Source organism: Stegodyphus dumicola, chromosome 2 (genome assembly GCF_044657685.1).
Source record: "Stegodyphus dumicola isolate Sdum_Otavi_A_Nest chromosome 2, ASM4465768v1".
Lineage (NCBI taxonomy): Eukaryota > Metazoa > Arthropoda > Arachnida > Araneae > Eresidae > Stegodyphus > Stegodyphus dumicola.
In genome coordinates, this window is record NC_140769.1 from 250,303,976 (window position 1) to 250,329,968 (window position 25,993).

The window sequence follows — 25,993 nt, forward strand, 5'->3', positions numbered from 1 at the left end:
GTTAACTGTATTCTAAGAAGTGCAATAAATGTAAACAAGATTTTGTCCCCCCCTCCAAATCAGTCAATTAAACTATTTCAACCGTTCAGGAAAACGATAAACATTGGGAACAATCTACCCTTTTTTATATATACTTTAATAAAAGGAAATGTGTTCCTTCTTTTTATAAGAAAACGAACCCATTTTCCTTTCTAAACTTTTGAAAGTTTCCAACGCTTAAAAAATGATAAACTACGCCCAAGGTAGTAACCCGCCTTTAAAAAAAAAAGACTCACTACAAATCTTAGGCAGTTCGCGTACGTAGAATCCGTTATGGATCTAACAGTTCAAAGCGCATGCGTGGTCAATGGTAGTGCGAATATCTTAAGCGGCTAATCGCACCGCTGGTCCGAATAGCATCGGCCTTATAGGGAAATGTTTATGGAAGTTACAGTGAAATGTTTAAAAAATATTAGAGTTCCGTTTTAATGAAAGCATAAATTAGTATTTTGGATTACTTGATTAACTTTTGCATGTGTTATTTAATTGAGATTAGTGTGTGTATTCAAATTATATATTAGATTATATTATTTTGCCAAAATATGATGCACCCCTTTTCTGAATTCTTGTTCAGATTGCTGTAAGAAAAGGAAGGAAAGTAGTGAGATCAGTTCATTGTCAAAATGTATGTAAGTGTTCTCTGCAGCTGCTAGATTTTTGTGAGAGAACTCAGCTATTTAACATGCAGAAAAAGTTTATAATGCTAATCACTTTTCTAAAAGTAGTATTAGGTATAAAACGAGGATTATGTACTATACATTATAGTTTCAAAAGAATGTAGCAAAGTTAAATTAAATTTAAATAATCCTCTTTCGCCATTGCTGCAAGGAATGAAATTTGAATTTAACAAACATTCTCTATTAGTAATAAGCGAATTTAAAGCTAATTAAATTTTAAATGAAATTGAATTACAAATAAATGATTAATTATTGCTGCGAACTAATCTACAATATCATTTAAATTCTGAAAGCATGTGTAAATCAAGTGCAAGTTTCAAAATCTATGAATATATGATAAATGTATAATATATAATTCCAATCAATTTTGTAAATCCTAAAAATTTATAAAAATGCATAAGTGAATAATTGTTGAACAGGCAGGAGACAGACTTATCAAGGGAAGTTGTCTCCAAACCTAACTTTTCAATTATTCAATTCGTGTTTCGTCGTCCATGTAGGCAAGGGTAAAAAGAAAATTCAAAACCAAAAGTAAAACCAAATATTGTGAATTACTAAAAAGAAATTTAAACAAGTAAAATTTAGAGAAATTAGCAAGTAAAGACCAGAATAATTACACTTAAGAGTAGAAAATCAATTTTTTTTAGAAAAGCAAAGTAATTTAGAAACTCTTGTCTACAAACAACTTCCCCGACACGAATTATGCAAAAAAAAATCAAAAAGAAACTAGATACTATTTATAAAAAAAAATAAATAGTACTAAGGCAAGTAAAAAGTAAGTCTTAATTTAACTTACCAACTATATTTGTATTTGGAGAATGGAGCAGCATGCCAAACAAGTGATGTTAAGTAGTGTGGTACTATACTGTCCAAGATAACTATAAGCAATAATATAAAAAATAAAATCTGTCCGTGTTTAAAATGTCTAAAGCAAAATACAAGTTTATGAAAGTAACAGAGGCCTGCTGGTAGCCGAATGATTAATTTATAAAACAAAATTCATTCATTCTGTCCTTTCCGTTTTTATGTCTTCTGTGATACTGATATTCTCAGGTGTTTTGAGCAATGTGGAAAACCACCAGCAAATGATCAACTTGTGCCTAATTTGGAGAAACAGAATGATTTTCATGTGTCAGAAATATTTCCAAAATATAGTTATTGGATGAGGGGCTATAAATAAATTGCTTTTGACAGAGACTTTCAAAAAGACATTTTATACTTTTGCAACATCGATTTTGGTCTTATAAATTCACTTCTATAAATGGAAAGTTATTTCTGCATAAGTTGTAATCGCTAACTCTACTTCAAAGAAATGAAATAAGACTTTTCATTAAATATTTAATTTTAACTGAAAAAAATCCTGTGAAATAACGCTTGCAATAGGAAACATCACTTTACTGAAAAAGTTAAAACTTAAATATCATGAAACAAAAGAAAAGGGAAATACAAATTTTTAAAATCTAAAGAAAGGATAAATGAATTCAGAAGTGAAGGCTATGCTAAGATGTTCTTTAAAAACATTCATACTCATATTCGAAAGAGTCAATCTTAATGTAAAATTAAATGGTTTAACTGAAGTCAATTAATTGTTACAAGTAAAATTTTATGGCAGGAAAGATAGTAATTTTTTAAAAAAAAGGTCGTAATTATTTTTTTCTTCAGTCTCTCATAAACATTTCAAAACCTTTTCAGCTGTTTTAAATTGTATTAGCTTAAGTTACATTTGGATACTAAAATCGAGCATGACCAAATGGGGTGGGGCGGGAATGGCTCTTGCCAACTACAAATGCTGCACATTAATCTTTCCTAGAAAGTACAATACTATGGTATTTTCTGTTTGAGTTTTACATCTACCTTTGTAAATGTCTTTGAAGGACCGTACCCCTTAGTTTAAAACTCTCGTTTTACGGATGTCCATACTATATTTAAAAAATAATTCTAATTATTAAATATTCTAATTACTAAATTCTAATTACTCTAATTCTAATTTCTAATTTAGTAATTCTAATTACTAAATATTAAAATACATAACTTTAAATTTGTATTCAGGTATTTCTGGTTAAAATAAAGAAATTTTTGATTTTACTTCACATTCTGTAGAATATTTAGTATTTGTATATATTAATTCTAAAATAATTCTCCCTTTTTTCCAATTCCTATATTCCTCTATTCCTTGGAGAAATATTCTTCACAAAATAAACCCTATCAGCAAACAACTTCAGATAAGACTATGAATATTAAGCTTTCTTTAGAATATAATAAAGGAAAATAAACATTTTTATTACAATACAGATCAGATTCTTATCCCAGTAATATGCTTCAAATAGCAAAAACATAAATGAAGATGTAAATTGGGAATTTGTATTTAAATCTGTGTTTAAATTCCGATGAATGCAAAAGAGACGTCAATTTCAATATGAACCTTCAAGATGAATCACTACGAATAGCTGAAGACATTTAGAATTATGTATTTTAATATTGCTAATACAGCTACTTTTTAAATATAAAATAGACAACCTTAAAAGAAGCGTTACCGACTGCTAAAATTGCATAAGGTTATTTTAGTTTCATAGAATTTATCAGAAATTGATAAAGAACACCAACAGAAAATACTATAACAATTTGTGAACGGGGGATCGGAGACTTATGTTTCTTCAAAGATATTTACAAAAGTGTAAATTTAAAACTCAGTAACCTTATGGGATTCTGCGGGACAATGGATGAAAAATCGTTTTCAAAGCAATTTAATTTAGATTTATTTAAATATAGGAAGATCATCAGAATTGTTTTAAAATAGTTGAAAATTATGTTTATGTCGAATTCGATATAAAAGAAATAATTTCTACTTTGATTCGTGTAAAATGTAGAAAACAAATTCAAATTTTAAAAAAATAGTACCTTCTTTAATTCGTTAAATTTAGATTCATTGTTCATTAATGTTTTAATTAGTTTTAAATGTATATGTTTCTTGTTAAAGTACAATTTAATTGTTTAAAATATGGTTTTGCTGTCTTTTCTTCTGTCACTGACAGAAAATGAAAATAGAAAAATCTGATTTTGAGCGGCGTTTTTTTATCTTTCGCAGGCGGGCTCCGAACCCGTAGCCCTACCGTGTATATAATTATTATATAAAAGTTTCGAGAAATTTTTAGTCCGGTTTCGAAGAGCATAGGAGTCGTCCCTCCTCGTTTGTTAAGCCTAAACTATTTTTGAGATGACAAAAGAAATGGAAAATTTGAATGTAATCTTCTATCTGAACTTTAATGAATTTTATATATATATATATTTTTAAAACCTTAATAATAAATAAAAGGGAGCCCGTAGGGGGCACCCGGGTTTGAACCGGGGACCTCTCGATCTGCAGTCGAATGCTCTACCACTGAGCTATACCCCCTGCGCTTTCGCTTGCAATCTTTCTTTACACTCGATAGCAAGAATCATTCCGGTTATTCGAACCGGAATGAATTGATGGCATTTTGGATAACATAAAACTTGGATGCCACAGAAGGAGACAGAATTTCCAGACAAAGGAGTAAAGAATATGGAAAGTTATACCAAATGGTGAATTATTTGACGTTAGATAAAGTAAAGGAAAATATATACTTACTTACCCTTATTTTACTTAATACAGCAACGAATATTGCATGTGTTACGCAACTAACACATGCAATGTTTTTAAGAACAAAAATCAATATTCTGGGAATTAGAAAAGAATTTTTCAAATTCAAGTTGAAATTAGTATGAGGGAAAAGTAGCGAAGCGGATTACTTTTTAATAAAATTTTACTGTTTTGTTCTTTCCTTTAACAGTTCTGAAATTATTCTAAAACTATTCCTTGCTTTTTTTACGTCCATTGAAGTAAACAAATAATTATTTTTCATTGCACGAAAACCATTGAAAGATTTTGCAAGTAGCCTTTCAATCCTTTTATAATCGTATGAGTACCAGAGTTATAAAAAGTAAAAAACGAATTAGCAGAGCGTGGTTTCGATCCACGGACCTCTGGGTTATGGGCCCAGCACGCTTCCACTGCGCCACTCTGCTACAGGAGTGGGTTTACTAAAATCTCTATTTCGCCTGGCTTACTTTTTTTTTTTTTATCTTTTTAAAATATTAGAATTTTCATTGAAATTTTTAAATTGAATAATCTAAGCATTTGATAACACTAAACTACGATAAGCTGCGGTACTCTTTAATGCAGAAGGCTTAAATTGAGTGAGATCCCTTCTGAATGTGGCTTCGTGGTATCGTTGCTTCTTAGTTTGGGGGAAAACCGTTATTCCAGTGGGAGACAAAGTTTTAATTCGTGAAATTAGAAATGGTTTGGCCTTATGAAGGGCCATCAGCAGGAAATCAGAAATAAAACAAAATAAAAAAATATTAATAAATTCAGAAATATATAAAAAACCTGAAAGCTTTCAGGTTTTATATGACGTCCAGACCAGCGATTTTTTTATATACACTCTCATGCACTCTTAATGACCATTTATGCTGACGCTTCTTTGGGCTACAAATATTAAAAAACAGCGTGTCTTTAAAATTTCGGGTAGACACTCTCGCGCGCTGGTGTTAAACATGCTTTATAGGGACGCGGTGATTAATCGCACCCACGGTGCGAATACCTAAAAGGCTATTCACACCACCTACGTTCGCTCATGCGCACAATCAGCCCAGGTACCAGCATTTTACGCCGATTTTCGTAAAGCAGGCGATAGTGAGAGCCAAGATTGTTAACCCTAACTCAGCAATAGAAAGTGTTGTTAATAGTTCACCAGCAAGAGAATAATTTGCAAGTAATAATTATCAGTTACAAAGACGATGTCAATCTACATACATGATAATGTTCAGGAAATGATTAGATAAAATAGAGATTTAATGATGGTTCTAATTGCAAGCGAGGACGTGTAATTAAAAAATCTTTAATATATTGACAAAAAGGCTACAGAAATTACTTAAATTCTTTTATTTAACAGAGGAATTTTTATGCAAACTTAGACCCTAGTCTTATAGCATAGGACTGCCAGAATTTATTATTCAATAAGAAAACTTACTAAAAATTATAATATTCTTATATATTCATCATTTTTTTCAGTATCCACTCGTGTTTATAGGTTCAAATGCCATATTTTAAAATCAAAGTTATTTATGAAATAAAACCTTGTACAGTCTGATAAATCATTTCTGTATGCAAATTTTTAAATCTAAATCTCTTACATTAAATTTTTCTGTCTTTTAAATTACATCCCATTATTTATTTCAATTTAATTTATTAATGTGCTTGTACTAATATTTCAAAGTTCTTTGAAATGCTTTATGTTTCATGAAAATGCCAAGTATTTCCATGAAGAAATAAACAGGCATACAGAATTGTTAATAATCAGTATTATGTGATTAATTAGTCATTTAATAGTTGATTTATTCGCATATTTCATGTTTAAATTTTCTACACGGAAAACCTCTGTCTAATTTTTATTATCTTTCCTCGGACGAAGATTTTCAAAGAGGAATGAATTAAAGTCTTGATTGCGCAAAACACATCTTTGAAGTTAACTGTATTCTAAGAAGTGCAATAAATGTAAACAAGATTTTGTCCCCCGCCTCCAAATCAGTCAATTAAACTATTTCAACCGTTCAGGAAAACGATAAACATTGGGAACAATCTACCCTTTTTTATATATACTTTAATAAAAGGAAATGTGTTCCTTCTTTTTATAAGAAAAGGAACCCACTTTCCTTTCTAAACTTTTGAAAGTTTCCAACGCTTAAAAAATGATAAACTACGCCAAGGTAGTAACCCGCCTTTAAAAAAAAAAGACTCACTACAAATCTTAGGCAGTTCGCGTACGTAGAATCCGTTATGGATCTAACAGTTCAAAGCGCATGCGTGGTCAATGGTAGTGCGAATATCTTAAGCGGCTAATCGCACCGCTGGTCCGAATAGCATCGGCCTTATAGGGAAATGTTTATGGAAGTTACAGTGAAATGTTTAAAAAATATTAGAGTTCCGTTTTAATGAAAGCATAAATTAGTATTTTCGATTACTTGATCAACTTTTGCATGTGTTATTTAATTGAGATTAGTGTGTGTATTCAAATTATATATTAGATTATATTATTTTGCCAAAATATGATGCACCCCTTTTCTGAATTCTTGTTCAGATTGCTGTAAGAAAAGGAAGGAAAGTAGTGAGATCAGTTCATTGTCAAAATGTATGTAAGTGTTCTCTGCAGCTGCTAGATTTTTGTGAGAGAACTCAGCTATTTAACATGCAGAAAAAGTTTATAATGCTAATCACTTTTCTAAAAGTAGTATTAGGTATAAAACGAGGATTATGTACTATACATTATAGTTTCAAAAGAATGTAGCAAAGTTAAATTAAATTTAAATAATCCTCTTTCGCCATTGCTGCAAGGAATGAAATTTGAATTTAACAAACATTCTCTATTAGTAATAAGCGAATTTAAAGCTAATTAAATTTTAAATGAAATTGAATTACAAATAAATGATTAATTATTGCTGCGAACTAATCTACAATATCATTTAAATTCTGAAAGCATGTGTAAATCAAGTGCAAGTTTCAAAATCTATGAATATATGATAAATGTATAATATATAATTCCAATCAATTTTGTAAATCCTAAAAATTTATAAAAATGCATAAGTGAATAATTGTTGACCAGGCAGGAGACAGACTTATCAAGGGAAGTTGTCTCCAAACCTAACTTTTCAATTATTCAATTCGTGTTTCGTCGTCCATGTAGGCAAGGGTAAAAAGAAAATTCAAAACCAAAAGTAAAACCAAATATTGTGAATTACTAAAAAGAAATTTAAACAAGTAAAATTTAGAGAAATTAGCAAGTAAAGACTAGAATAATTACACTTAAGAGTAGAAAATCAATTTTTTTTAGAAAAGCAAAGTAATTTAGAAACTCTTGTCTACAAACAACTTCCCCGACACGAATTATGCAAAAAAAATCAAAAAGAAACTAGATACTATTTATAAAAAAAAAATAAATAGTACTAAGGCAAGTAAAAAGTAAGTCTTAATTTAACTTACCAACTATATTTGTATTTGGAGAATGGAGCAGCATGCCAAACAAGTGATGTTAAGTAGTGTGGTACTATACTTTCCAAGATAACTATAAGCAATAATATAAAAAATAAAATCTGTCCGTGTTTAAAATGTCTAAAGCAAAATACAAGTTTATGAAAGTAACAGAGGCCTGCTGGTAGCCGAATGATTAATTTATAAAACAAAATTCATTCATTCTGTCCTTTCCGTTTTTATGTCTTCTGTGATACTGATATTCTCAGGTGTTTTGAGCAATGTGGAAAACCACCAGCAAATGATCAACTTGTGCCTAATTTGGAGAAACAGAATGATTTTCATGTGTCAGAAATATTTCCAAAATATAGTTATTGGATGAGGGGCTATAAATAAATTGCTTTTGACAGAGACTTTCAAAAAGACATTTTATACTTTTGCAACATCGATTTTGGTCTTATAAATTCACTTCTATAAATGGAAAGTTATTTCTGCATAAGTTGTAATCGCTAACTCTACTTCAAAGAAATGAAATAAGACTTTTCATTAAATATTTAATTTTAACTGAAAAAAATCCTGTGAAATAACGCTTGCAATAGGAAACATCACTTTACTGAAAAAGTTAAAACTTAAATATCATGAAACAAAAGAAAAGGGAAATACAAATTTTTAAAATCTAAAGAAAGGATAAATGAATTCAGAAGTGAAGGCTATGCTAAGATGTTCTTTAAAAACATTCATACTCATATTCGAAAGAGTCAATCTTAATGTAAAATTAAATGGTTTAACTGAAGTCAATTAATTGTTACAAGTAAAATTTTATGGCAGGAAAGATAGTAATTTTTTAAAAAAAAGGTCGTAATTATTTTTTTCTTCAGTCTCTCATAAACATTTCAAAACCTTTTCAGCTGTTTTAAATTGTATTAGCTTAAGTTACATTTGGATACTAAAATCGAGCATGACCAAATGGGGTGGGGCGGGAATGGCTCTTGCCAACTACAAATGCTGCACATTAATCTTTCCTAGAAAGTACAATACTATGGTATTTTCTGTTTGAGTTTTACATCTACCTTTGTAAATGTCTTTGAAGGACCGTACCCCTTAGTTTAAAACTCTCGTTTTACGGATGTCCATACTATATTTAAAAAATAATTCTAATTATTAAATATTCTAATTACTAAATTCTAATTACTCTAATTCTAATTTCTAATTTAGTAATTCTAATTACTAAATATTAAAATACATAACTTTAAATTTGTATTCAGGTATTTCTGGTTAAAATAAAGAAATTTTTGATTTTACTTCACATTCTGTAGAATATTTAGTATTTGTATATATTAATTCTAAAATAATTCTCCCTTTTTTCCAATTCCTATATTCCTCTATTCCTTGGAGAAATATTCTTCACAAAATAAACCCTATCAGCAAACAACTTCAGATAAGACTATGAATATTAAGCTTTCTTTAGAATATAATAAAGGAAAATAAACATTTTTATTACAATACAGATCAGATTCTTATCCCAGTAATATGCTTCAAATAGCAAAAACATAAATGAAGATGTAAATTGGGAATTTGTATTTAAATCTGTGTTTAAATTCCGATGAATGCAAAAGAGACGTCAATTTCAATATGAACCTTCAAGATGAATCACTACGAATAGCTGAAGACATTTAGAATTATGTATTTTAATATTGCTAATACAGCTACTTTTTAAATATAAAATAGACAACCTTAAAAGAAGCGTTACCGACTGCTAAAATTGCATAAGGTTATTTTAGTTTCATAGAATTTATCAGAAATTGATAAAGAACACCAACAGAAAATACTATAACAATTTGTGAACGGGGGATCGGAGACTTATGTTTCTTCAAAGATATTTACAAAAGTGTAAATTTAAAACTCAGTAACCTTATGGGATTCTGCGGGACAATGGATGAAAAATCGTTTTCAAAGCAATTTAATTTAGATTTATTTAAATATAGGAAGATCATCAGAATTGTTTTAAAATAGTTGAAAATTATGTTTATGTCGAATTCGATATAAAAGAAATAATTTCTACTTTGATTCGTGTAAAATGTAGAAAACAAATTCAAATTTTAAAAAAATAGTACCTTCTTTAATTCGTTAAATTTAGATTCATTGTTCATTAATGTTTTAATTAGTTTTAAATGTATATGTTTCTTGTTAAAGTACAATTTAATTGTTTAAAATATGGTTTTGCTGTCTTTTCTTCTGTCACTGACAGAAAATGAAAATAGAAAAATCTGATTTTGAGCGGCGTTTTTTTATCTTTCGCAGGCGGGCTCCGAACCCGTAGCCCTACCGTGTATATAATTATTATATAACAGTTTCGAGAAATTTTTAGTCCGGTTTCGAAGAGCATAGGAGTCGTCCCTCCTCGTTTGTTAAGCCTAAACTATTTTTGAGATGACAAAAGAAATGGAAAATTTGAATGTAATCTTCTATCTGAACTTTAATGAATTTTATATATATATATATTTTTAAAACCTTAGTAATAAATAAACGGGAGCCCGTAGGGGGCACCCGAGTTTGAACCGGGGACCTCTCGATCTGCAGTCGAATGCTCTACCACTGAGCTATACCCCCTGCGCTTTCGCTTGCAATCTTTCTTTACACTCGATAGCAAGAATCATTCCGGTTCGAATAACCGGAATGAATTGATGGCATTTTGGATAACATAAAACTTGGATGCCACAGAAGGAGACAGAATTTCCAGACAAAGGAGTAAAGAATATGGAAAGTTATACCAAATGGTGAATTATTTGACGTTAGATAAAGTAAAGGAAAATATATACTTACTTACCCTTATTTTACTTAATACAGCAACGAATATTGCATGTGTTACGCAACTAACACATGCAATGTTTTTAAGAACAAAAATCAATATTCTGGGAATTAGAAAAGAATTTTTCAAATTCAAGTTGAAATTAGTATGAGGGAAAAGTAGCGAAGCGGATTACTTTTTAATAAAATTTTACTGTTTTGTTCTTTCCTTTAACAGTTCTGAAATTATTCTAAAACTATTCCTTGCTTTTTTTACGTCCATTGAAGTAAACAAATAATTATTTTTCATTGCACGAAAACCATTGAAAGATTTTGCAAGTAGCCTTTCAATCCTTTTATAATCGTATGAGTACCAGAGTTATAAAAAGTAAAAAACGAATTAGCAGAGCGTGGTTTCGATCCACGGACCTCTGGGTTATGGGCCCAGCACGCTTCCACTGCGCCACTCTGCTACAGGAGTGGGTTTACTAAAATCTCTATTTCGCCTGGCTTACTTTTTTTTTTTTTTATCTTTTTAAAATATTAGAATTTTCATTGAAATTTTTAAATTGAATAATCTAAGCATTTGATAACACTAAACTACGATAAGCTGCGGTACTCTTTAATGCAGAAGGCTTAAATTGAGTGAGATCCCTTCTGAATGTGGCTTCGTGGTATCGTTGCTTCTTAGTTTGGGGGAAAACCGTTATTCCAGTGGGAGACAAAGTTTTAATTCGTGAAATTAGAAATGGTTTGGCCTTATGAAGGGCCATCAGCAGGAAATCAGAAATAAAACAAAATAAAAAAATATTAATAAATTCAGAAATATATAAAAAACCTGAAAGCTTTCAGGTTTTATATGACGTCCAGACCAGCGATTTTTTTATATACACTCTCATGCACTCTTAATGACCATTTATGCTGACGCTTCTTTGGGCTACAAATATTAAAAAACAGCGTGTCTTTAAAATTTCGGGTAGACACTCTCGCGCGCTGGTGTTAAACATGCTTTATAGGGACGCGGTGATTAATCGCACCCACGGTGCGAATACCTAAAAGGCTATTCACACCACCTACGTTCGCTCATGCGCACAATCAGCCCAGGTACCAGCATTTTACGCCGATTTTCGTAAAGCAGGCGATAGTGAGAGCCAAGATTGTTAACCCTAACTCAGCAATAGAAAGTGTTGTTAATAGTTCACCAGCAAGAGAATAATTTGCAAGTAATAATTATCAGTTACAAAGACGATGTCAATCTACATACATGATAATGTTCAGGAAATGATTAGATAAAATAGAGATTTAATGATGGTTCTAATTGCAAGCGAGGACGTGTAATTAAAAAATCTTTAATATATTGACAAAAAGGCTACAGAAATTACTTAAATTCTTTTATTTAACAGAGGAATTTTTATGCAAACTTAGACCCTAGTCTTATAGCATAGGACTGCCAGAATTTATTATTCAATAAGAAAACTTACTAAAAATTATAATATTCTTATATATTCATCATTTTTTTCAGTATCCACTCGTGTTTATAGGTTCAAATGCCATATTTTAAAATCAAAGTTATTTATGAAATAAAACCTTGTACAGTCTGATAAATCATTTCTGTATGCAAATTTTTAAATCTAAATCTCTTACATTAAATTTTTCTGTCTTTTAAATTACATCCCATTATTTATTTCAATTTAATTTATTAATGTGCTTGTACTAATATTTCAAAGTTCTTTGAAATGCTTTATGTTTCATGAAAATGCCAAGTATTTCCATGAAGAAATAAACAGGCATACAGAATTGTTAATAATCAGTATTATGTGATTAATTAGTCATTTAATAGTTGATTTATTCGCATATTTCATGTTTAAATTTTCTACACGGAAAACCTCTGTCTAATTTTTATTATCTTTCCTCGGACGAAGATTTTCAAAGAGGAATGAATTAAAGTCTTGATTGCGCAAAACACATCTTTGAAGTTAACTGTATTCTAAGAAGTGCAATAAATGTAAACAAGATTTTGTCCCCCGCCTCCAAATCAGTCAATTAAACTATTTCAACCGTTCAGGAAAACGATAAACATTGGGAACAATCTACCCTTTTTTATATATACTTTAATAAAAGGAAATGTGTTCCTTCTTTTTATAAGAAAAGGAACCCACTTTCCTTTCTAAACTTTTGAAAGTTTCCAACGCTTAAAAAATGATAAACTACGCCAAGGTAGTAACCCGCCTTTAAAAAAAAAGACTCACTACAAATCTTAGGCAGTTCGCGTACGTAGAATCCGTTATGGATCTAACAGTTCAAAGCGCATGCGTGGTCAATGGTAGTGCGAATATCTTAAGCGGCTAATCGCACCGCTGGTCCGAATAGCATCGGCCTTATAGGGAAATGTTTATGGAAGTTACAGTGAAATGTTTAAAAAATATTAGAGTTCCGTTTTAATGAAAGCATAAATTAGTATTTTCGATTACTTGATCAACTTTTGCATGTGTTATTTAATTGAGATTAGTGTGTGTATTCAAATTATATATTAGATTATATTATTTTGCCAAAATATGATGCACCCCTTTTCTGAATTCTTGTTCAGATTGCTGTAAGAAAAGGAAGGAAAGTAGTGAGATCAGTTCATTGTCAAAATGTATGTAAGTGTTCTCTGCAGCTGCTAGATTTTTGTGAGAGAACTCAGCTATTTAACATGCAGAAAACGTTTATAATGCTAATCACTTTTCTAAAAGTAGTATTAGGTATAAAACGAGGATTATGTACTATACATTATAGTTTCAAAAGAATGTAGCAAAGTTAAATTAAATTTAAATAATCCTCTTTCGCCATTGCTGCAAGGAATGAAATTTGAATTTAACAAACATTCTCTATTAGTAATAAGCGAATTTAAAGCTAATTAAATTTTAAATGAAATTGAATTACAAATAAATGATTAATTATTGCTGCGAACTAATCTACAATATCATTTAAATTCTGAAAGCATGTGTAAATCAAGTGCAAGTTTCAAAATCTATGAATATATGATAAATGTATAATATATAATTCCAATCAATTTTGTAAATCCTAAAAATTTATAAAAATGCATAAGTGAATAATTGTTGACCAGGCAGGAGACAGACTTATCAAGGGAAGTTGTCTCCAAACCTAACTTTTCAATTATTCAATTCGTGTTTCGTCGTCCATGTAGGCAAGGGTAAAAAGAAAATTCAAAACCAAAAGTAAAACCAAATATTGTGAATTACTAAAAAGAAATTTAAACAAGTAAAATTTAGAGAAATTAGCAAGTAAAGACTAGAATAATTACACTTAAGAGTAGAAAATCAATTTTTTTTAGAAAAGCAAAGTAATTTAGAAACTCTTGTCTACAAACAACTTCCCCGACACGAATTATGCAAAAAAAATCAAAAAGAAACTAGATACTATTTATAAAAAAAAAATAAATAGTACTAAGGCAAGTAAAAAGTAAGTCTTAATTTAACTTACCAACTATATTTGTATTTGGAGAATGGAGCAGCATGCCAAACAAGTGATGTTAAGTAGTGTGGTACTATACTTTCCAAGATAACTATAAGCAATAATATAAAAAATAAAATCTGTCCGTGTTTAAAATGTCTAAAGCAAAATACAAGTTTATGAAAGTAACAGAGGCCTGCTGGTAGCCGAATGATTAATTTATAAAACAAAATTCATTCATTCTGTCCTTTCCGTTTTTATGTCTTCTGTGATACTGATATTCTCAGGTGTTTTGAGCAATGTGGAAAACCACCAGCAAATGATCAACTTGTGCCTAATTTGGAGAAACAGAATGATTTTCATGTGTCAGAAATATTTCCAAAATATAGTTATTGGATGAGGGGCTATAAATAAATTGCTTTTGACAGAGACTTTCAAAAAGACATTTTATACTTTTGCAACATCGATTTTGGTCTTATAAATTCACTTCTATAAATGGAAAGTTATTTCTGCATAAGTTGTAATCGCTAACTCTACTTCAAAGAAATGAAATAAGACTTTTCATTAAATATTTAATTTTAACTGAAAAAAATCCTGTGAAATAACGCTTGCAATAGGAAACATCACTTTACTGAAAAAGTTAAAACTTAAATATCATGAAACAAAAGAAAAGGGAAATACAAATTTTTAAAATCTAAAGAAAGGATAAATGAATTCAGAAGTGAAGGCTATGCTAAGATGTTCTTTAAAAACATTCATACTCATATTCGAAAGAGTCAATCTTAATGTAAAATTAAATGGTTTAACTGAAGTCAATTAATTCTTACAAGTAAAATTTTATGGCAGGAAAGATAGTAATTTTTTAAAAAAAAGGTCGTAATTATTTTTTTCTTCAGTCTCTCATAAACATTTCAAAACCTTTTCAGCTGTTTTAAATTGTATTAGCTTAAGTTACATTTGGATACTAAAATCGAGCATGACCAAATGGGGTGGGGCGGGAATGGCTCTTGCCAACTACAAATGCTGCACATTAATCTTTCCTAGAAAGTACAATACTATGGTATTTTCTGTTTGAGTTTTACATCTACCTTTGTAAATGTCTTTGAAGGACCGTACCCCTTAGTTTAAAACTCTCGTTTTACGGATGTCCATACTATATTTAAAAAATAATTCTAATTATTAAATATTCTAATTACTAAATTCTAATTACTCTAATTCTAATTTCTAATTTAGTAATTCTAATTACTAAATATTAAAATACATAACTTTAAATTTGTATTCAGGTATTTCTGGTTAAAATAAAGAAATTTTTGATTTTACTTCACATTCTGTAGAATATTTAGTATTTGTATATATTAATTCTAAAATAATTCTCCCTTTTTTCCAATTCCTATATTCCTCTATTCCTTGGAGAAATATTCTTCACAAAATAAACCCTATCAGCAAACAACTTCAGATAAGACTATGAATATTAAGCTTTCTTTAGAATATAATAAAGGAAAATAAACATTTTTATTACAATACAGATCAGATTCTTATCCCAGTAATATGCTTCAAATAGCAAAAACATAAATGAAGATGTAAATTGGGAATTTGTATTTAAATCTGTGTTTAAATTCCGATGAATGCAAAAGAGACGTCAATTTCAATATGAACCTTCAAGATGAATCACTACGAATAGCTGAAGACATTTAGAATTATGTATTTTAATATTGCTAATACAGCTACTTTTTAAATATAAAATAGACAACCTTAAAAGAAGCGTTACCGACTGCTAAAATTGCATAAGGTTATTTTAGTTTCATAGAATTTATCAGAAATTGATAAAGAACACCAACAGAAAATACTATAACAATTTGTGAACGGGGGATCGGAGACTTATGTTTCTTCAAAGATATTTACAAAAGTGTAAATTTAAAACTCAGTAACCTTATGGGATTCTGCGGGACAATGGATGAAAAATCGTTTTCAAAGCAATTTAATTTAGATTTATTTAAATATAGGAAGATCATCAGAATTGTTTTAAAATAGTTGAAAATTATGTTTATGTCGAATTCGATATAAAAGAAATAATTTCTACTTTGATTCGTGTAAAATGTAGAAAACAAATTCAAATTTTAAAAAAATAGTACCTTCTTTAATTCGTTAAATTTAGATTCATTGTTCATTAATGTTTTAATTAGTTTTAAATGTATATGTTTCTTGTTAAAGTACAATTTAATTGTTTAAAATATGGTTTTGCTGTCTTTTCTTCTGTCACTGACAGAAAATGAAAATAGAAAAATCTGATTTTGAGCGGCGTTTTTTTATCTTTCGCAGGCGGGCTCCGAACCCGTAGCCCTACCGTGTATATAATTATTATATAACAGTTTCGAGAAATTTTTAGTCCGGTTTCGAAGAGCATAGGAGTCGTCCCTCCTCGTTTGTTAAGCCTAAACTATTTTTGAGATGACAAAAGAAATGGAAAATTTGAATGTAATCTTCTATCTGAACTTTAATGAATTTTATATATATATATATTTTTAAAACCTTAGTAATAAATAAAAGGGAGCCCGTAGGGGGCACCCGAGTTTGAACCGGGGACCTCTCGATCTGCAGTCGAATGCTCTACCACTGAGCTATACCCCCTGCGCTTTCGCTTGCAATCTTTCTTTACACTCGATAGCAAGAATCATTCCGGTTCGAATAACCGGAATGAATTGATGGCATTTTGGATAACATAAAACTTGGATGCCACAGAAGGAGACAGAATTTCCAGACAAAGGAGTAAAGAATATGGAAAGTTATACCAAATGGTGAATTATTTGACGTTAGATAAAGTAAAGGAAAATATATACTTACTTACCCTTATTTTACTTAATACAGCAACGAATATTGCATGTGTTACGCAACTAACACATGCAATGTTTTTAAGAACAAAAATCAATATTCTGGGAATTAGAAAAGAATTTTTCAAATTCAAGTTGAAATTAGTATGAGGGAAAAGTAGCGAAGCGGATTACTTTTTAATAAAATTTTACTGTTTTGTTCTTTCCTTTAACAGTTCTGAAATTATTCTAAAACTATTCCTTGCTTTTTTTACGTCCATTGAAGTAAACAAATAATTATTTTTCATTGCACGAAAACCATTGAAAGATTTTGCAAGTAGCCTTTCAATCCTTTTATAATCGTATGAGTACCAGAGTTATAAAAAGTAAAAAACGAATTAGCAGAGCGTGGTTTCGATCCACGGACCTCTGGGTTATGGGCCCAGCACGCTTCCACTGCGCCACTCTGCTACAAGAGTGGGTTTACTAAAATCTCTATTTCGCCTGGCTTACTTTTTTTTTTTTTTTATCTTTTTAAAATATTAGAATTTTCATTGAAATTTTTAAATTGAATAATCTAAGCATTTGATAACACTAAACTACGATAAGCTGCGGTACTCTTTAATGCAGAAGGCTTAAATTGAGTGAGATCCCTTCTGAATGTGGCTTCGTGGTATCGTTGCTTCTTAGTTTGGGGGAAAACCGTTATTCCAGTGGGAGACAAAGTTTTAATTCGTGAAATTAGAAATGGTTTGGCCTTATGAAGGGCCATCAGCAGGAAATCAGAAATAAAACAAAATAAAAAAATATTAATAAATTCAGAAATATATAAAAAACCTGAAAGCTTTCAGGTTTTATATGACGTCCAGACCAGCGATTTTTTTATATACACTCTCATGCACTCTTAATGACCATTTATGCTGACGCTTCTTTGGGCTACAAATATTAAAAAACAGCGTGTCTTTAAAATTTCGGGTAGACACTCTCGCGCGCTGGTGTTAAACATGCTTTATAGGGACGCGGTGATTAATCGCACCCACGATGCGAATACCTAAAAGGCTATTCACACCACCTACGTTCGCTCATGCGCACAATCAGCCCAGGTACCAGCATTTTACGCCGATTTTCGTAAAGCAGGCGATAGTGAGAGCCAAGATTGTTAACCCTAACTCAGCAATAGAAAGTGTTGTTAATAGTTCACCAGCAAGAGAATAATTTGCAAGTAATAATTATCAGTTACAAAGACGATGTCAATCTACATACATGATAATGTTCAGGAAATGATTAGATAAAATAGAGATTTAATGATGGTTCTAATTGCAAGCGAGGACGTGTAATTAAAAAATCTTTAATATATTGACAAAAAGGCTACAGAAATTACTTAAATTCTTTTATTTAACAGAGGAATTTTTATGCAAACTTAGACCCTAGTCTTATAGCATAGGACTGCCAGAATTTATTATTCAATAAGAAAACTTACTAAAAATTATAATATTCTTATATATTCATCATTTTTTTCAGTATCCACTCGTGTTTATAGGTTCAAATGCCATATTTTAAAATCAAAGTTATTTATGAAATAAAACCTTGTACAGTCTGATAAATCATTTCTGTATGCAAATTTTTAAATCTAAATCTCTTACATTAAATTTTTCTGTCTTTTAAATTACATCCCATTATTTATTTCAATTTAATTTATTAATGTGCTTGTACTAATATTTCAAAGTTCTTTGAAATGCTTTATGTTTCATGAAAATGCCAAGTATTTCCATGAAGAAATAAACAGGCATACAGAATTGTTAATAATCAGTATTATGTGATTAATTAGTCATTTAATAGTTGATTTATTCGCATATTTCATGTTTAAATTTTCTACACGGAAAACCTCTGTCTAATTTTTATTATCTTTCCTCGGACGAAGATTTTCAAAGAGGAATGAATTAAAGTCTTGATTGCGCAAAACACATCTTTGAAGTTAACTGTATTCTAAGAAGTGCAATAAATGTAAACAAGATTTTGTCCCCCGCCTCCAAATCAGTCAATTAAACTATTTCAACCGTTCAGGAAAACGATAAACATTGGGAACAATCTACCCTTTTTTATATATACTTTAATAAAAGGAAATGTGTTCCTTCTTTTTATAAGAAAAGGAACCCACTTTCCTTTCTAAACTTTTGAAAGTTTCCAACGCTTAAAAAATGATAAACTACGCCAAGGTAGTAACCCGCCTTTAAAAAAAAAAGACTCACTACAAATCTTAGGCAGTTCGCGTACGTAGAATCCGTTATGGATCTAACAGTTCAAAGCGCATGCGTGGTCAATGGTAGTGCGAATATCTTAAGCGGCTAATCGCACCGCTGGTCCGAATAGCATCGGCCTTATAGGGAAATGTTTATGGAAGTTACAGTGAAATGTTTAAAAAATATTAGAGTTCCGTTTTAATGAAAGCATAAATTAGTATTTTCGATTACTTGATCAACTTTTGCATGTGTTATTTAATTGAGATTAGTGTGTGTATTCAAATTATATATTAGATTATATTATTTTGCCAAAATATGATGCACCCCTTTTCTGAATTCTTGTTCAGATTGCTGTAAGAAAAGGAAGGAAAGTAGTGAGATCAGTTCATTGTCAAAATGTATGTAAGTGTTCTCTGCAGCTGCTAGATTTTTGTGAGAGAACTCAGCTATTTAACATGCAGAAAAAGTTTATAATGCTAATCACTTTTCTAAAAGTAGTATTAGGTATAAAACGAGGATTATGTACTATACATTATAGTTTCAAAAGAATGTAGCAAAGTTAAATTAAATTTAAATAATCCTCTTTCGCCATTGCTGCAAGGAATGAAATTTGAATTTAACAAACATTCTCTATTAGTAATAAGCGAATTTAAAGCTAATTAAATTTTAAATGAAATTGAATTACAAATAAATGATTAATTATTGCTGCGAACTAATCTACAATATCATTTAAATTCTGAAAGCATGTGTAAATCAAGTGCAAGTTTCAAAATCTATGAATATATGATAAATGTATAATATATAATTCCAATCAATTTTGTAAATCCTAAAAATTTATAAAAATGCATAAGTGAATAATTGTTGACCAGGCAGGAGACAGACTTATCAAGGGAAGTTGTCTCCAAACCTAACTTTTCAATTATTCAATTCGTGTTTCGTCGTCCATGTAGGCAAGGGTAAAAAGAAAATTCAAAACCAAAAGTAAAACCAAATATTGTGAATTACTAAAAAGAAATTTAAACAAGTAAAATTTAGAGAAATTAGCAAGTAAAGACTAGAATAATTACACTTAAGAGTAGAAAATCAATTTTTTTTAGAAAAGCAAAGTAATTTAGAAACTCTTGTCTACAAACAACTTCCCCGACACGAATTATGCAAAAAAAATCAAAAAGAAACTAGATACTATTTATAAAAAAAAAATAAATAGTACTAAGGCAAGTAAAAAGTAAGTCTTAATTTAACTTACCAACTATATTTGTATTTGGAGAATGGAGCAGCATGCCAAACAAGTGATGTTAAGTAGTGTGGTACTATACTTTCCAAGATAACTATAAGCAATAATATAAAAAATAAAATCTGTCCGTGTTTAAAATGTCTAAAGCAAAATACAAGTTTATGAAAGTAACAGAGGCCTGCTGGTAGCCGAATGATTAATTTATAAAACAAAATTCATTCATTCTGTCCTTTCCGTTTTTATGTCTTCTGTGATACTGATATTCTCAGGTGTTTTGAGCAATGTGGAAAACCACCAGCAAATGATCAACTTGTGCCTAATTTGGAGAAACAGAATGATTTTCATGTGTCAGAAATATTTCCAAAATATAGTTATTGGATGAGGGGCTATAAATAAATTGCTTTTGACAGAGACTTTCAAAAAGACATTTTATACTTTTGCAACATCGATTTTGGTCTTATAAATTCACTTCTATAAATGGAAAGTTATTTCTGCATAAGTTGTAATCGCTAACTCTACTTCAAAGAAATGAAATAAGACTTTTCATTAAATATTTAATTTTAACTGAAAAAAATCCTGTGAAATAACGCTTGCAATAGGAAACATCACTTTACTGAAAAAGTTAAAACTTAAATATCATGAAACAAAAGAAAAGGGAAATACAAATTTTTAAAATCTAAAGAAAGGATAAATGAATTCAGAAGTGAAGGCTATGCTAAGATGTTCTTTAAAAACATTCATACTCATATTCGAAAGAGTCAATCTTAATGTAAAATTAAATGGTTTAACTGAAGTCAATTAATTCTTACAAGTAAAATTTTATGGCAGGAAAGATAGTAATTTTTTAAAAAAAAGGTCGTAATTATTTTTTTCTTCAGTCTCTCATAAACATTTCAAAACCTTTTCAGCTGTTTTAAATTGTATTAGCTTAAGTTACATTTGGATACTAAAATCGAGCATGACCAAATGGGGTGGGGCGGGAATGGCTCTTGCCAACTACAAATGCTGCACATTAATCTTTCCTAGAAAGTACAATACTATGGTATTTTCTGTTTGAGTTTTACATCTACCTTTGTAAATGTCTTTGAAGGACCGTACCCCTTAGTTTAAAACTCTCGTTTTACGGATGTCCATACTATATTTAAAAAATAATTCTAATTATTAAATATTCTAATTACTAAATTCTAATTACTCTAATTCTAATTTCTAATTTAGTAATTCTAATTACTAAATATTAAAATACATAACTTTAAATTTGTATTCAGGTATTTCTGGTTAAAATAAAGAAATTTTTGATTTTACTTCACATTCTGTAGAATATTTAGTATTTGTATATATTAATTCTAAAATAATTCTCCCTTTTTTCCAATTCCTATATTCCTCTATTCCTTGGAGAAATATTCTTCACAAAATAAACCCTATCAGCAAACAACTTCAGATAAGACTATGAATATTAAGCTTTCTTTAGAATATAATAAAGGAAAATAAACATTTTTATTACAATACAGATCAGATTCTTATCCCAGTAATATGCTTCAAATAGCAAAAACATAAATGAAGATGTAAATTGGGAATTTGTATTTAAATCTGTGTTTAAATTCCGATGAATGCAAAAGAGACGTCAATTTCAATATGAACCTTCAAGATGAATCACTACGAATAGCTGAAGACATTTAGAATTATGTATTTTAATATTGCTAATACAGCTACTTTTTAAATATAAAATAGACAACCTTAAAAGAAGCGTTACCGACTGCTAAAATTGCATAAGGTTATTTTAGTTTCATAGAATTTATCAGAAATTGATAAAGAACACCAACAGAAAATACTATAACAATTTGTGAACGGGGGATCGGAGACTTATGTTTCTTCAAAGATATTTACAAAAGTGTAAATTTAAAACTCAGTAACCTTATGGGATTCTGCGGGACAATGGATGAAAAATCGTTTTCAAAGCAATTTAATTTAGATTTATTTAAATATAGGAAGATCATCAGAATTGTTTTAAAATAGTTGAAAATTATGTTTATGTCGAATTCGATATAAAAGAAATAATTTCTACTTTGATTCGTGTAAAATGTAGAAAACAAATTCAAATTTTAAAAAAATAGTACCTTCTTTAATTCGTTAAATTTAGATTCATTGTTCATTAATGTTTTAATTAGTTTTAAATGTATATGTTTCTTGTTAAAGTACAATTTAATTGTTTAAAATATGGTTTTGCTGTCTTTTCTTCTGTCACTGACAGAAAATGAAAATAGAAAAATCTGATTTTGAGCGGCGTTTTTTTATCTTTCGCAGGCGGGCTCCGAACCCGTAGCCCTACCGTGTATATAATTATTATATAACAGTTTCGAGAAATTTTTAGTCCGGTTTCGAAGAGCATAGGAGTCGTCCCTCCTCGTTTGTTAAGCCTAAACTATTTTTGAGATGACAAAAGAAATGGAAAATTTGAATGTAATCTTCTATCTGAACTTTAATGAATTTTATATATATATATATTTTTAAAACCTTAGTAATAAATAAAAGGGAGCCCGTAGGGGGCACCCGAGTTTGAACCGGGGACCTCTCGATCTGCAGTCGAATGCTCTACCACTGAGCTATACCCCCTGCGCTTTCGCTTGCAATCTTTCTTTACACTCGATAGCAAGAATCATTCCGGTTCGAATAACCGGAATGAATTGATGGCATTTTGGATAACATAAAACTTGGATGCCACAGAAGGAGACAGAATTTCCAGACAAAGGAGTAAAGAATATGGAAAGTTATACCAAATGGTGAATTATTTGACGTTAGATAAAGTAAAGGAAAATATATACTTACTTACCCTTATTTTACTTAATACAGCAACGAATATTGCATGTGTTACGCAACTAACACATGCAATGTTTTTAAGAACAAAAATCAATATTCTGGGAATTAGAAAAGAATTTTTCAAATTCAAGTTGAAATTAGTATGAGGGAAAAGTAGCGAAGCGGATTACTTTTTAATAAAATTTTACTGTTTTGTTCTTTCCTTTAACAGTTCTGAAATTATTCTAAAACTATTCCTTGCTTTTTTTACGTCCATTGAAGTAAACAAATAATTATTTTTCATTGCACGAAAACCATTGAAAGATTTTGCAAGTAGCCTTTCAATCCTTTTATAATCGTATGAGTACCAGAGTTATAAAAAGTAAAAAACGAATTAGCAGAGCGTGGTTTCGATCCACGGACCTCTGGGTTATGGGCCCAGCACGCTTCCACTGTGCCACTCTGCTACAGGAGTGGGTTTACTAAAATCTCTATTTCGCCTGGCTTACGTTTTTTTTTTTTTTTATCTTTTTAAAATATTAGAATTTTCATTGAAATTTTTAAATTGAATAATCTAAGCATTTGATAACACTAAACTACGATAAGCTGCGGTACTCTTTAATGCAGAAGGCTTAAATTGAGTGAGATCCCTTCTGAATGTGGCTTCGTGGTATCGTTGCTTCTTAGTTTGGGGGAAAACCGTTATTCCAGTGGGAGACAAAGTTTTAATTCGTGAAATTAGAAATAGTTTGGCCTTATGAAGGGCCATCAGCAGGAAATCAGAAATAAAACAAAATAAAAAAATATTAATAAATTCAGAAATATATAAAAAACCTGAAAGCTTTCAGGTTTTATATGACGTCCAGGCCAGCGATTTTTTTATATACACTCTCATGCACTCTTAATGACCATTTATGCTGACGCTTCTTTGGGCTACAAATATTAAAAAACAGCGTGTCTTTAAAATTTCGGGTAGACACTCTCGCGCGCTGGTGTTAAACATGCTTTATAGGGACGCGGTGATTAATCGCACCCACGGTGCGAATACCTAAAAGGCTATTCACACCACCTACGTTCGCTCATGCGCACAATCAGCCCAGGTACCAGCATTTTACGCCGATTTTCGTAAAGCAGGCGATAGTGAGAGCCAAGATTGTTAACCCTAACTCAGCAATAGAAAGTGTTGTTAATAGTTCACCAGCAAGAGAATAATTTGCAAGTAATAATTATCAGTTACAAAGACGATGTCAATCTACATACATGATAATGTTCAGGAAATGATTAGATAAAATAGAGATTTAATGATGGTTCTAATTGCAAGCGAGGACGTGTAATTAAAAAATCTTTAATATATTGACAAAAAGGCTACAGAAATTACTTAAATTCTTTTATTTAACAGAGGAATTTTTATGCAAACTTAGACCCTAGTCTTATAGCATAGGACTGCCAGAATTTATTATTCAATAAGAAAACTTACTAAAAATTATAATATTCTTATATATTCATCATTTTTTTCAGTATCCACTCGTGTTTATAGGTTCAAATGCCATATTTTAAAATCAAAGTTATTTATGAAATAAAACCTTGTATAGTCTGATAAATCATTTCTGTATGCAAATTTTTAAATCTAAATCTCTTACATTAAATTTTTCTGTCTTTTAAATTACATCCCATTATTTATTTCAATTTAATTTATTAATGTGCTTGTACTAATATTTCAAAGTTCTTTGAAATGCTTTATGTTTCATGAAAATGCCAAGTATTTCCATAAAGAAATAAACAGGCATACAGAATTGTTAATAATCAGTATTATGTGATTAATTAGTCATTTAATAGTTGATTTATTCGCATATTTCATGTTTAAATTTTCTACACGGAAAACCTCTGTCTAATTTTTATTATCTTTCCTCGGACGAAGATTTTCAAAGAGGAATGAATTAAAGTCTTGATTGCGCAAAACACATCTTTGAAGTTAACTGTATTCTAAGAAGTGCAATAAATGTAAACAAGATTTTGTCCCCCCCTCCAAATCAGTCAATTAAACTATTTCAACCGTTCAGGAAAACGATAAACATTGGGAACAATCTACCCTTTTTTATATATACTTTAATAAAAGGAAATGTGTTCCTTCTTTTTATAAGAAAAGGAACCCATTTTCCTTTCTAAACTTTTGAAAGTTTCCAACGCTTAAAAAATGATAAACTACGCCAAGGTAGTAACCCGCCTTTAAAAAAAAAAGACTCACTACAAATCTTAGGCAGTTCGCGTACGTAGAATCCGTTATGGATCTAACAGTTCAAAGCGCATGCGTGGTCAATGGTAGTGCGAATATCTTAAGCGGCTAATCGCACCGCTGGTCCGAATAGCATCGGCCTTATAGGGAAATGTTTATGGAAGTTACAGTGAAATGTTTAAAAAATATTAGATTTCCGTTTTAATGAAAGCATAAATTAGTATTTTGGATTACTTGATTAACTTTTGCATGTGTTATTTAATTGAGATTAGTGTGTGTATTCAAATTATATATTAGATTATATTATTTTGCCAAAATATGATGCACCCCTTTTCTGAATTCTTGTTCAGATTGCTGTAAGAAAAGGAAGGAAAGTAGTAAGATCAGTTCATTGTCAAAATGTATGTAAGTGTTCTCTGCAGCTGCTAGATTTTTGTGAGAGAACTCAGCTATTTAACATGCAGAAAAAGTTTATAATGCTAATCACTTTTCTAAAAGTAGTATTAGGTATAAAACGAGGATTATGTACTATACATTATAGTTTCAAAAGAATGTAGCAAAGTTAAATTAAATTTAAATAATCCTCTTTCGCCATTGCTGCAAGGAATGAAATTTGAATTTAACAAACATTCTCTATTAGTAATAAGCGAATTTAAAGCTAATTAAATTTTAAATGAAATTG

General features: G+C 30.0%; 7 non-coding genes across 7 annotated transcripts; all 7 read right to left on the reverse strand.

Annotated features, from left to right (window-relative positions):
* Window positions 1–4,038: 4,038 nt before the first annotated feature.
* On the reverse strand, window positions 4,039–4,110 carry TRNAC-GCA (transfer RNA cysteine (anticodon GCA)). Its single transcript has one exon. It is a non-coding gene; the product is annotated as a tRNA-Cys (tRNA).
* Window positions 4,111–4,688: 578 nt separating this feature from the next.
* Window positions 4,689–4,760, reverse strand: TRNAM-CAU (transfer RNA methionine (anticodon CAU)). The gene has a single exon. It is a non-coding gene; the product is annotated as a tRNA-Met (tRNA).
* Window positions 4,761–10,299: 5,539 nt separating this feature from the next.
* On the reverse strand, window positions 10,300–10,371 carry TRNAC-GCA (transfer RNA cysteine (anticodon GCA)). The gene has a single exon. It is a non-coding gene; the product is annotated as a tRNA-Cys (tRNA).
* A 578-nt stretch (window positions 10,372–10,949) lies between these two features.
* On the reverse strand, window positions 10,950–11,021 carry TRNAM-CAU (transfer RNA methionine (anticodon CAU)). The gene has a single exon. It is a non-coding gene; the product is annotated as a tRNA-Met (tRNA).
* A 5,539-nt stretch (window positions 11,022–16,560) lies between these two features.
* On the reverse strand, window positions 16,561–16,632 carry TRNAC-GCA (transfer RNA cysteine (anticodon GCA)). Its single transcript has one exon. It is a non-coding gene; the product is annotated as a tRNA-Cys (tRNA).
* Window positions 16,633–17,210: 578 nt separating this feature from the next.
* On the reverse strand, window positions 17,211–17,282 carry TRNAM-CAU (transfer RNA methionine (anticodon CAU)). Its single transcript has one exon. It is a non-coding gene; the product is annotated as a tRNA-Met (tRNA).
* A 5,541-nt stretch (window positions 17,283–22,823) lies between these two features.
* On the reverse strand, window positions 22,824–22,895 carry TRNAC-GCA (transfer RNA cysteine (anticodon GCA)). Its single transcript has one exon. It is a non-coding gene; the product is annotated as a tRNA-Cys (tRNA).
* Window positions 22,896–25,993: the final 3,098 nt, after the last annotated feature.